Source organism: Peromyscus californicus, unplaced genomic scaffold, assembly GCF_007827085.1.
Source record: "Peromyscus californicus insignis strain IS unplaced genomic scaffold, ASM782708v3 Scaffold_4__1_contigs__length_199733344, whole genome shotgun sequence".
Classification (NCBI taxonomy): domain Eukaryota; kingdom Metazoa; phylum Chordata; class Mammalia; order Rodentia; family Cricetidae; genus Peromyscus; species Peromyscus californicus.
Window position 1 is genome coordinate 64326306 of NW_026294562.1, and position 9653 is coordinate 64335958.

Below are 9653 nucleotides of genomic sequence, written 5' to 3' on the forward strand. Positions count from 1 at the left end.
TGGGGACTTAAATGGTAACCCATGCCATTCTGCACTTGTCAGATCGAGAACATGCACCAAAAACAGTATGAGCTGTAGGCAATGGGTGGCAATGGTGATTCTGGAGGGTTTTGGTTTAACAGAGACATCACCCTGGTGAGGATCCTGCTAGAGGAAGCCTGTGCATGTGGGGGTTGTATTGTCAAGGGCATTTGGGAAATCTCTGTACTTGATGCTCGGTTTTTCTGTGAAGCTGAAAAGGCTTTTTGTTTGTTTGTTTGTTTTGGTTTGGTTTGGGTTTTTTTTTTTGGTTTTTCTTTTTCTTTTATTTATTTATTTATTTATTTTTATTATGTATGCAGTGTTCTGCCTGCGTGCCAGATCTCATTACAGATGGTTGTGAACCACCATGTGGTTGCTGGGAATTGAACTCAGAACCTCTGGAAGGGCAGCCAGTGCTCTTAACCGCTGAGCCATCTCTCCAGCCCCTTTTTTTGTTTTTTCGAGACAGGGTTTCTCTGTGTAGCTTTGAGCCTTTCCTGGAACTCGCTTTGGAGACCAGGCTGGCCTCGAACTCACAGATATCTGCCTGCCTCTGCCTTCCGAGTGCTGGGATTAAAGGCGTGAGCCACCACCGCCTGGCAAAAGGCTTGTTTTAGTAAAATAAGCAGAGGATTGGGCTAGGAATGTGGTAGTGTGCTGGTAACCAAGTATCCACAAAGCCCTAGATTTGATCCCTAGCACCACACAAACTGGAAGTGGCCACACCTCTAATCCTAGTAATCAGGAATAGAGGGGTAGAGGTAAAAGGTTCAGTTCATGAGCATCCTCCACTATATTGTGAGTTTCAGGCCAGCTTGAGATACAAGGGACCCTGCCTCATTAAAAACAAACAAATAAAGGCAAGTGATTACTGTGCCTGGTGTGGTGGGACATGCCTGTGATCTTGGCACTCTGGAAGATGAAGCAAGAGGATTGACTGCAAGTTCTAGGCCAACTGGGTTACATATTAATACTGTCACAAACAAACAAAAATCCAACCGAGCAAATAAACAAGTGTGAAAAAGAATGCTAGAAATTTGTCCCAAAAGGTCAAGGTCAATTGAAATGTTTTGGGCAGAGAGAGAAAAAGAGAGACACTGGGGGGGCTGGAAACTGCCTAGTGCCATTTTCCTGCTCACAACCCCCTGGCACCTACCTTCCTTCCCTATAAAAACCCTGTCTTCCTTAAGATAGTCGCCTCCCATTTCCTCACTCCATGGCCACCGTGTGGCCCTACAGAGATGGATGTGTGCCTTGAGCCGCATGACAGATATGCTGTTGGGCACGTTTCGTCCTGAGACAGTCGTCAGCATGTTGGTCTCAGGCCATCTGACTAGTTACTCCACTTCTGCAATCTTGGTGCAGCATGCCTGAAGTTATTGCCTCACCAAGCAAGGACAAATAAACAGCAGTGGCCACAGCCTAGCACTCCCTGATAGGTCCCCGGGGATACTGTGCAGCCTCAGTATGGCTGTGTCTGACTTTCAGAGCCCGAGCTGCTTCCTGTTCTGAACATTCTCTGGCAAGTCCAGTCCAGGCTTTTATCAAAGAACACCCTTTCCTTCCCCGGGGATCTCACTTTGGAGCCAACTGGGACGCTGCACAAGTACAAACTTGGGACCTAAAGTGTGTGCATGTTGTTTACAATTCTGAATATTTCATCACGCCAGCTTCTAAAAATAACTTCGTGTGGCATAGGCGCCACTGTGAATTCCTGGAAAAGTGGGTGTTTTCCTGGAGGAGGGAAGGAGCCAGAACAAAGTGGTCAGTACGGCTTGATGCAGGAGAGCCCTGCCAGAAAGGTGGAAGACTCCCAGCAGGTTCCTTGGCGTTAAGCCACCCTTCCTGTCTCCCACGTCAGAGGCACATCTCTTGGTAACAGCCACCAGGGCTGGATTCATTTCAGTTACCCACTTCTGGTTCTGTACTATGGAGAAACAAACCCTTGTTATAATCCCTTTCTCCCAGTGCCCTGTGACTTCTCCCAGCTGGGTGAGAGTCACGTCTGTCACTTCTGCCACCTTTGGCTCATGTACCATATCTTCTTTTTGCTTTGGGCTGTCACTATGGCAATTATTATGCCATGGACAGTGTGGCCATCCAGACCCTCAATTTTATTCTGGCTCTGTGCTCAGAAAAAACTGTACTGTTTGCCAGAGAGGTCTGCTGTGATGGTTAGTTCTACTTTTTATTTATGTTTAAATTATTTATCTTTGTGTGTGTCTGTGTAAGAGTCTGCCAGGTGTGTGCAGGTACCACTGGAAGCCAGAAGAGGACCAAAACTGGGGTTCGCAGCAAGTCCTCCAAACTGCTGAGCCATTTCTCCAGGGCCCTTCCCTTAAAACGATTTATTTTTATTTTGTGTGTGTAAGGGTGCTTTGCCTGTGTGTATGAATGCAGACCACAAATGTGTATTGCTTATGGAGGCCAGAAGTGGGCATCAGATCTGGAACTGGAGTTACAGATGGTTGTGAGCTACCATGTGGGTACTGGGGATTAAACCCTGGTCCTGGAAGAGCGCCCAGTGTTCTTAACCCGAGTCATCTCTCCAGCCCCAATGGTTAATTTTAATTGTCAACTTGACACACCCTAGAATTACCTGAGACTAGAATCTCAACGAGGAATTTTCTAGATGGGCTTGGCCTGTGGGGAATACCTGGGAGGGATTATCTTGACTGCCTTAGCTGCTGCGAGAAGACCTGGCCTAAAGGTGCAAAGCACAATTTCTAGGTTTGGAGCCTTAGGCCTTACAAGAATAGAGGAATCAAGCAGAGTGTTAGGTCCACACATTCTTTACCCATGACTGTGGATATGGTGTGATAGAAGCACGGTTCCTGCTTTGACTTCCTGGCAGTGGTAGACCACAACCTGGGATTGTGAGCTAAAATAAATCCTTTCTTCCAAAGCTGCTTTTTATCAGCCTATCTTATCTCAGCAACAGAAACAAAATTAAGGCATCACTCTCTACTTCCTGTGCCCAGGGTAGAAACAAGCTTCAGTATACATTTAAATGTGAGCATAAAGGGAGAGTGAGAAGAGGAGACTGTGGAAAGGGTGGCACACACCCCACATGTGAGCGTGGCTTCTGGAGAGTCACCACTTAGCTTCCACCCTGATGTAGTCTGCATCCCAGTTGCTTGCTCTGGTTCAGACTGTAGACACTCCACGTAAAGGAAAACAGCTCACCTCAAGGCCAGGTGTTATGGTGCAGGACTGTAATCTGATCGGCAGCTCAAAATCATAGTGAATTTGAGGTCAGTCTGGGCTACATGAGAGCCTATCTCAAAGCAAAATAAAACAGTCTCAAACATCAAACAAAAAAGATATGCTTGCTTCGGTTACAAGCAGAGCTTCCATAAAGAGGGATAGCCTAGGGGTCCCTTATTGTGCGTGGGGTTACTGAAGGGCATATAATGGAAATATTAAGGGCCTAGATAAGGCTACCCTATGACAGATAACCTTACAACCACCTTAATCTTCCTATTAAATTTTCTTTTCTTTTTTTTTGGTTTTTCAAGACAGGGTTTTTCTGTGTAGCCTTGGCTATTCTGGAACTAGCTCCACAGACCAGGCTGGCCATGAACTTACAGAGATCCACCTGCCTCTGCCTCCTCAGTGATGGGATTAAAGGCATGCTTCCCCCCGATACACACACCCCCAGTTAGTTTATAGATCTTAATTGGCATTGATATTTTTGGTCCTGAGTCAGGCAATACTTCATGATAACAGAATAAATATGCCAGGGAGCTGGGCAGAGGAGTTGATTTTAAAAAGGGTCGAAAGGATACAGGAGACATAAAGCTGATCATGTCAGTTACTTCCCCTATAAAGTAGAGAAGAAAAAGGTCTGCAGGGGCCAGTGCGACGGCCCAGCTGGTAAATTAAAAAAAAAAAAAATGCCTGGCCTGAGTTTGATTCCCTAGAACCTATGCAGAGTGGAAGGAGAGAACAGAGTTCACCAAGTTGTCTTCTGACCTCCACATTCCATCCCTGGCCCTGACAACCCCCCCCTACACACACATAATACTACTACTAATACTAATAATAAATTAAAACCATACCAAACAAGACAGGCCCCTTGTTTTTGACTTACTGAGTTTGGTTTTTGCCTACATGTATGTCTGTATACCATTTGCTTGCCCGGTGCCCGGAGGCAAGAAGAGGGTGTGGAATTCCCTGAAACTGGAGTTACTGTGATGAGCCTCTATGTTAGCAGTTCAAACCTGTGGGTCTCCACCCGTTTGGGGGTTTGAATGACCCTTTCACAGGGGTTGAATATCAGATATCTTACATATCAGACATTTACATTACGATTCATAACAGTAGCAAAATTACAGTTATGAAGTAGCAACAAAAATAATTCTATATGGTTTGGGGGTCACCACAACATGAAGAACTGTACGAAAGGGTCAGACCATTAGGAAGGTTGAGAACCACTGCTCTGTGCGGTTCTGGGAATTGAACCTGAGTTCTCTGCAAGAACAGCCAGTGCTTTTAACCTCTGAGCCCTCTTCTCCAGCCCTTAAACTGCTATTTTCACATGTGTATTCCTTTAGGATAATGCTTTTTGAACTGAGGTACCGGAGAAGCAGAACCTACGTTCAAGATCCTGGCAATGCCTGACCTTGGCTGAGAGCATGTTGACTTTGGAGATGGAAAGCTGTAAGTCAAGAACCCAAATGGTCTCAGGCTATCTTTAGCTCCCTTTGGAGGGTATTTACTAACCACCCCAGGATCTGCCCTAACATCCTCTTAACTAAGGGTAACACTCTTGGAATGTATAGCTCACCTTGCCTGCCTAGGCTCCCTGCCCTCAGGCTCAGAACTTGACATCGATGGCATCTAACCCCAGATGTTCCCACCATCCTCTTATCTACCCACCCTCACCTCCTGTCCTTCACCTATGCGTTCTGTCAACACATTGATTTTTGGCTTTCTGTTTGGTGACTGTCAAAGTTTCTATAACCTTAAGTGGGTGTGGAAGAGCCATGTTGCAATCCTAGTGTCATGGAGGCTGAGACAGGAATATTGCCATCCATGAGCTGGAGTCCAGCCTTGGCTTCATAAAGAGACCTTGTCTCAAAAACATAATAAATAAATAAATAAATAAATAAATAAATAAATAAATAAATAAATAAATAAATAAATGCCTTTTTTGTGGTAGAGAGTCATTTAGGATAATTTGATCCTTGTTTCTGGGCGGTTGTCACTCTGTTTTTTCTTTTTGTCAGTGTTAGAGATTGAGCCCAGGACCTCACACGTGCTAGGGAAGAAATCTACACTTAGCTATATCCCTAGTCTTCTTTTTTTTTTCCCCAGACAGTCTCTTGTAACTCCGACTTAACTTTGAACAGATCATCCTCCTGCCGCTACCTCTCACAGGCTTCAATTACACATGTGGGCCACCACTAGAAGATGTGGCTTTGTTGGAGTGGGTATGGCCTTGCTGAAGGAAGTATGTCACTGTGGAAGTGGGCTTTGAGGTTTCCTATGCTCAGGATACTACCCAGTGTCTCAGACAACTTCCTCTTGCCCACAGGATGTACGACTCTGAGTTATTCCTTCATGCATGCTGCCATGCTCCTTGCCACGATGATAACAGACTGAACCTCTGAAAGTGTAAGCCAGTCCCCTCAATTAAATGTTTTCTTTATAAGAGTTGCCGTCATGGGTGTCTTTTCACAGTAATAGAAAACCCTAATAAAGATACTGTCCTATACTTGAACTTACTGCATGGCTCAGGCCGTCAAGATGACTCATCTGGTAAGAGTGCCTGTCAGCAGGGACTCACAGTGTGGAAGGAGAGAACTAACTCTTTTAAGCTGTCCTCTGACCTCAATAAATGAGCACGGCATGAGCATCCCCACACATGTGTAAATAAATACATTTTAATGAATTTATGATCTTGTCTTGGCCGCTAGAATGCGAAAATTATAGGTGTGAATTACGACATACAGTCAAATATAATTTCTTTAAAGAATAAATTACTAGCCCAGTGTGGGGAACCATGCTTTTTAATCTCAGCACTAAGGAGGCGGAGGTAGGGGCAGGTGTATCTATCCTGGTGAACATAGTGAGTTCCAGGACACCCAGGGCTACACAGTGAGATCCATCTCTCTCTCTCTCTTTTCCTTTTTTTTTTGTTTTGTTTTTTTTTTGAGACAGAGTTTCTCTGTGTAGCTCTGGCTGTCCTGGAACTCACTTTGTAGACCATGCTGGCCTTGAACTCACAGAGATCCACCTGCCTGACAATCCTATCTCAATAAATGAATAAAATAAAGAACTTAACATTTTCTGAGTTTTTTTAATTTAAAAATATTTTTGCATTTATTATTTATTAATTAATAATTAATATACATGTGCTTGCTCTTGGTATAAGTGAAGGTTAGAGGGTAACTTATGGGCATGAGATTTTTCCTTCTACCATGTGAATTCTGGGGATTGAACTCGGGTTGTCAGACTTAATGGCAAGGTCCTTTACCTGCTGAACCATCTCCAAGGCCCTTGTTTTATTTATGTTATGTTATGTTATGTTATGTTATTTATTTATTTATTTATCTACCTATTTATCGTGACAGCGTCTCATGTAGACCAGGCTAGTCTTAAACTCACTATGTTGGTAAAGCTCAGCCTGGAACTCCTTCTGGCCGCCATCCCAAGTGCTGGGATTATAAGTACACCACAGCTGGCTAGAAGTTGTTAATAAATGTCCCAGATTTCTGAGCCACACTACTGGCATTATTTGTTTAGTCATGAATGGAGGTGAGTATGTCTGGGGTATTGTGGCAGTTGAGGGAAGGATTCACTGAGACTTTCGATGGGTATGGAGTATGTAGTGGTTTGAAAGAAAGTTACCCCCGAGGAAGTGGCACTATTAGGAGATGTGGCCTTGTTGGAGTAGGTGTGGTCTTGTTGGAGGAAATGTGTCACTGTGGAGGTGGGCTTTGAGGTCTCATATAGGCTCAAGCCATGCCCACTGTCTCAGATCACTTCCTGTTACCTGCGAGTCAAGATCTAAGGACTTTCAGCTACTTCTGCAGCACCGTGTCTGCCTGCACACTACCTTGTTGAACCCTGATGATAATGGACTAAACCTCTGAAAATGTAAGCCACCTCAATTAAATGTGTTTCCTTTCTAAGAGTTGCCATGGCCATGGTGTCTCTTCACAGCAATAGAAACCATAACTAAGGGGTAAGTTGGAAACTTCACTCAGGAACTGTAAAGTTTTCCCAGAGAGGTTTCTTTTCTTTTCTTTTGACAGGGATTCACCACGTAACTTGGCTGGCCTGGAACTCACTATGTAGACCAGGTTGGCCTCTAATTCACAGAGATCCACCTGCCTCTGCCTCTAGAGTGCTGGGATTACAGGTGTGCTCCAGTAAAGCAACTGGCTGCTTTGACAATTTCTGTTTGTTTGTTTTGTTTTTGTTTGTTTTTTCGAGACAAAGTTTCTCTGTGTAGCTTTGTGCCTTTCCTGGAACTTGCTTTGGAGACCAGGCTGGCCTCCAACTCACAGAGATCCACCTGCCTCTGCCTCCCAAGTGCTGGGATTAAAGGCGTGCGCCACCACTGCCCGACTGCTTTGACAATTTTTATTGAAGGGTCTGAAGAGGTGGAAAACCCCTTTCCCTTGAAAAACAAATGTCTACAATACTCAGGAGGCAGAGGCAGGTGGAACTCTGATTTTGAGGTCAGCCTGGTTTACATAGTGAGTTCCAAGACAGTTAGGGCTACGTAGAGAGAGATCCTGTCTTAATTAATTAATTGATTTGTTGATATATTTCATGTAATACAATAGAATATACAAATTCATAGAGACAGAAAGATTAGATGTTATCTCAAGATAGAGAAGAAAGGAATATAGAGCAATGATTTACTAAGTACAGAATCTCTGTTTTGTGTGATGGAAAAACCCCACAAATAGACAGTAGTATCAGGACATAATATCATGAATGTAATAAATCAATATAATTAATGTAATTAATGAATATCGTAAATATAATTATTGAATGAATACTGCAAATGTAAGCAATGAATACCACAAATGTAATTAATAATCATGAGTGTAATTAAAAGAATAAATTATAAAACAAAACCAAAACAAGACAAAAAAACAAAGTTGGGAAAGACAAAGAGACTAGACATAATATCTTCAAGAGAGTTTCTGCTACCTAGAACAGACCTTAGGAAATTAGGAGCCTTATTTATTAAATATACCTAATTCATAAAAAATGATAAACATGTCTACTTATAACATTCCTAAACCCTTCTAATCCACGTTTTTCTATTTTCTTTTTTTAGTATACTGTGTAGAGAATTTCCAGGCCATTTTCTTTTTCCCTTTGTTATTCAGGCACACATAACTATGCAACTGGGGATTGAACCCAGGGCCTTGGGCATGCAAGACATGGTGAGTCTATTGCCAAGCAGCACCACGGCGGCTCTTGTTTCTTTCTTGCATGGTGTGGTAGTATGCCTGTATTCCTAGCACTTCTGAGGTTGAGACAAAGTGGTTTGGTGCTGGAGCTCAGTAGTGGAGAATGTGTTTAGTACCTGGAAGGCCCTAGGCTGGGTCTCCAGCACTGTAAGAACGAAAAATTTCGGTTGAGAGTGGTGATGCTGTCTGTAACCCCAACACCTGGGGGGATGGGGCACAAGGATGGAAAGTTTAAGACTAGCCTAGGTTACACAGTGAATCTGTCTGAAAACACATCCAACAAGGTCTGGTGACATAGCTCAGTGTACTTGCCTAGCATGTGCTAGGCCCTGGGTATAATCTCAGCACTCCAAACAAAACAAAAAAGAAGTCAGAGCTGCACAGCCGTAATCCCAGAACTGGGAGGTGGAAGCAGGAATTCAAGGCTAGCTTTTGATACACAGACATTTCAAGACCACCCTCCATTATGACACCTTGTCTGGAAAAGAAAAACCACCGAAGAAGTTGCTTCTTGTGACCCCACCCACTGCTGCTAACACAGCTTCTTTTAAGATTCACACTTCCCTTCTCTATCCCAGAACTGTATCGAGAGGGAATTCCAACCTCCAAGAACAGAGGATTGACCGGATAGGGTACAGGGACAGTGCAGAATCTTTCTCAACACTGGCCCTCCAACGGTCTCTCCAATTCTGTTCCCGTCCAAAAATGCTGTTCTTCCCCGCCTGCAGACTGCAGCTTGCCATGGCACTCCACAACTCGCCATCGTCGCTGCAGCAGAATGCTGGCAATTTTTTTTTTTTTTTTTGCTTTGCTTTATTTTAGACAGCTTCACACTGTGCAGCCCAACCTGGCCTCGAACCAGGGCTTGGACTCCAGGCATACACAGCCACTCGAGGATTGGGGGCGTTTCTTAAAAGAAATCGTATCTGTAAGCGTGCACAGAGCCAGCGAGACCACCGCGTGCTCCCGTCGCTGGCGCCCGCAGGTTCGGGAGCTAGGGGCACAGAGTGGGTCAACCGCGGGCAGCAGGGGTAGGCTCCACACCTACGCCCGCCGCACCAGAGCCTGACGGTTGGTTCTCCACGCCACGCCTACCTCAGGGCCCGCCCAGGCCATGCCCACTTTAGCCCGGCTTCAGGCCCCTCCCCTAGCGCCTCTGCAATGCACGCACCTCGGAGTCCCAACGCTCCGGCG

General features: G+C 44.6%; 1 long non-coding RNA gene across 1 annotated transcript in view; it reads left to right on the top strand.

The window, feature by feature from the left end:
• Positions 1-5730, top strand: part of LOC128094522 (uncharacterized) — a 28775-nt gene extending 23045 nt beyond the window's left edge. Inside the window, exons 2-3 of the long non-coding RNA XR_008212986.1 lie at positions 4578-4683; positions 5341-5730. This is a non-coding gene — a long non-coding RNA (uncharacterized LOC128094522). The remainder of the gene's footprint in view (positions 1-4577; positions 4684-5340) is intronic.
• Positions 5731-9653: the final 3923 nt, after the last annotated feature.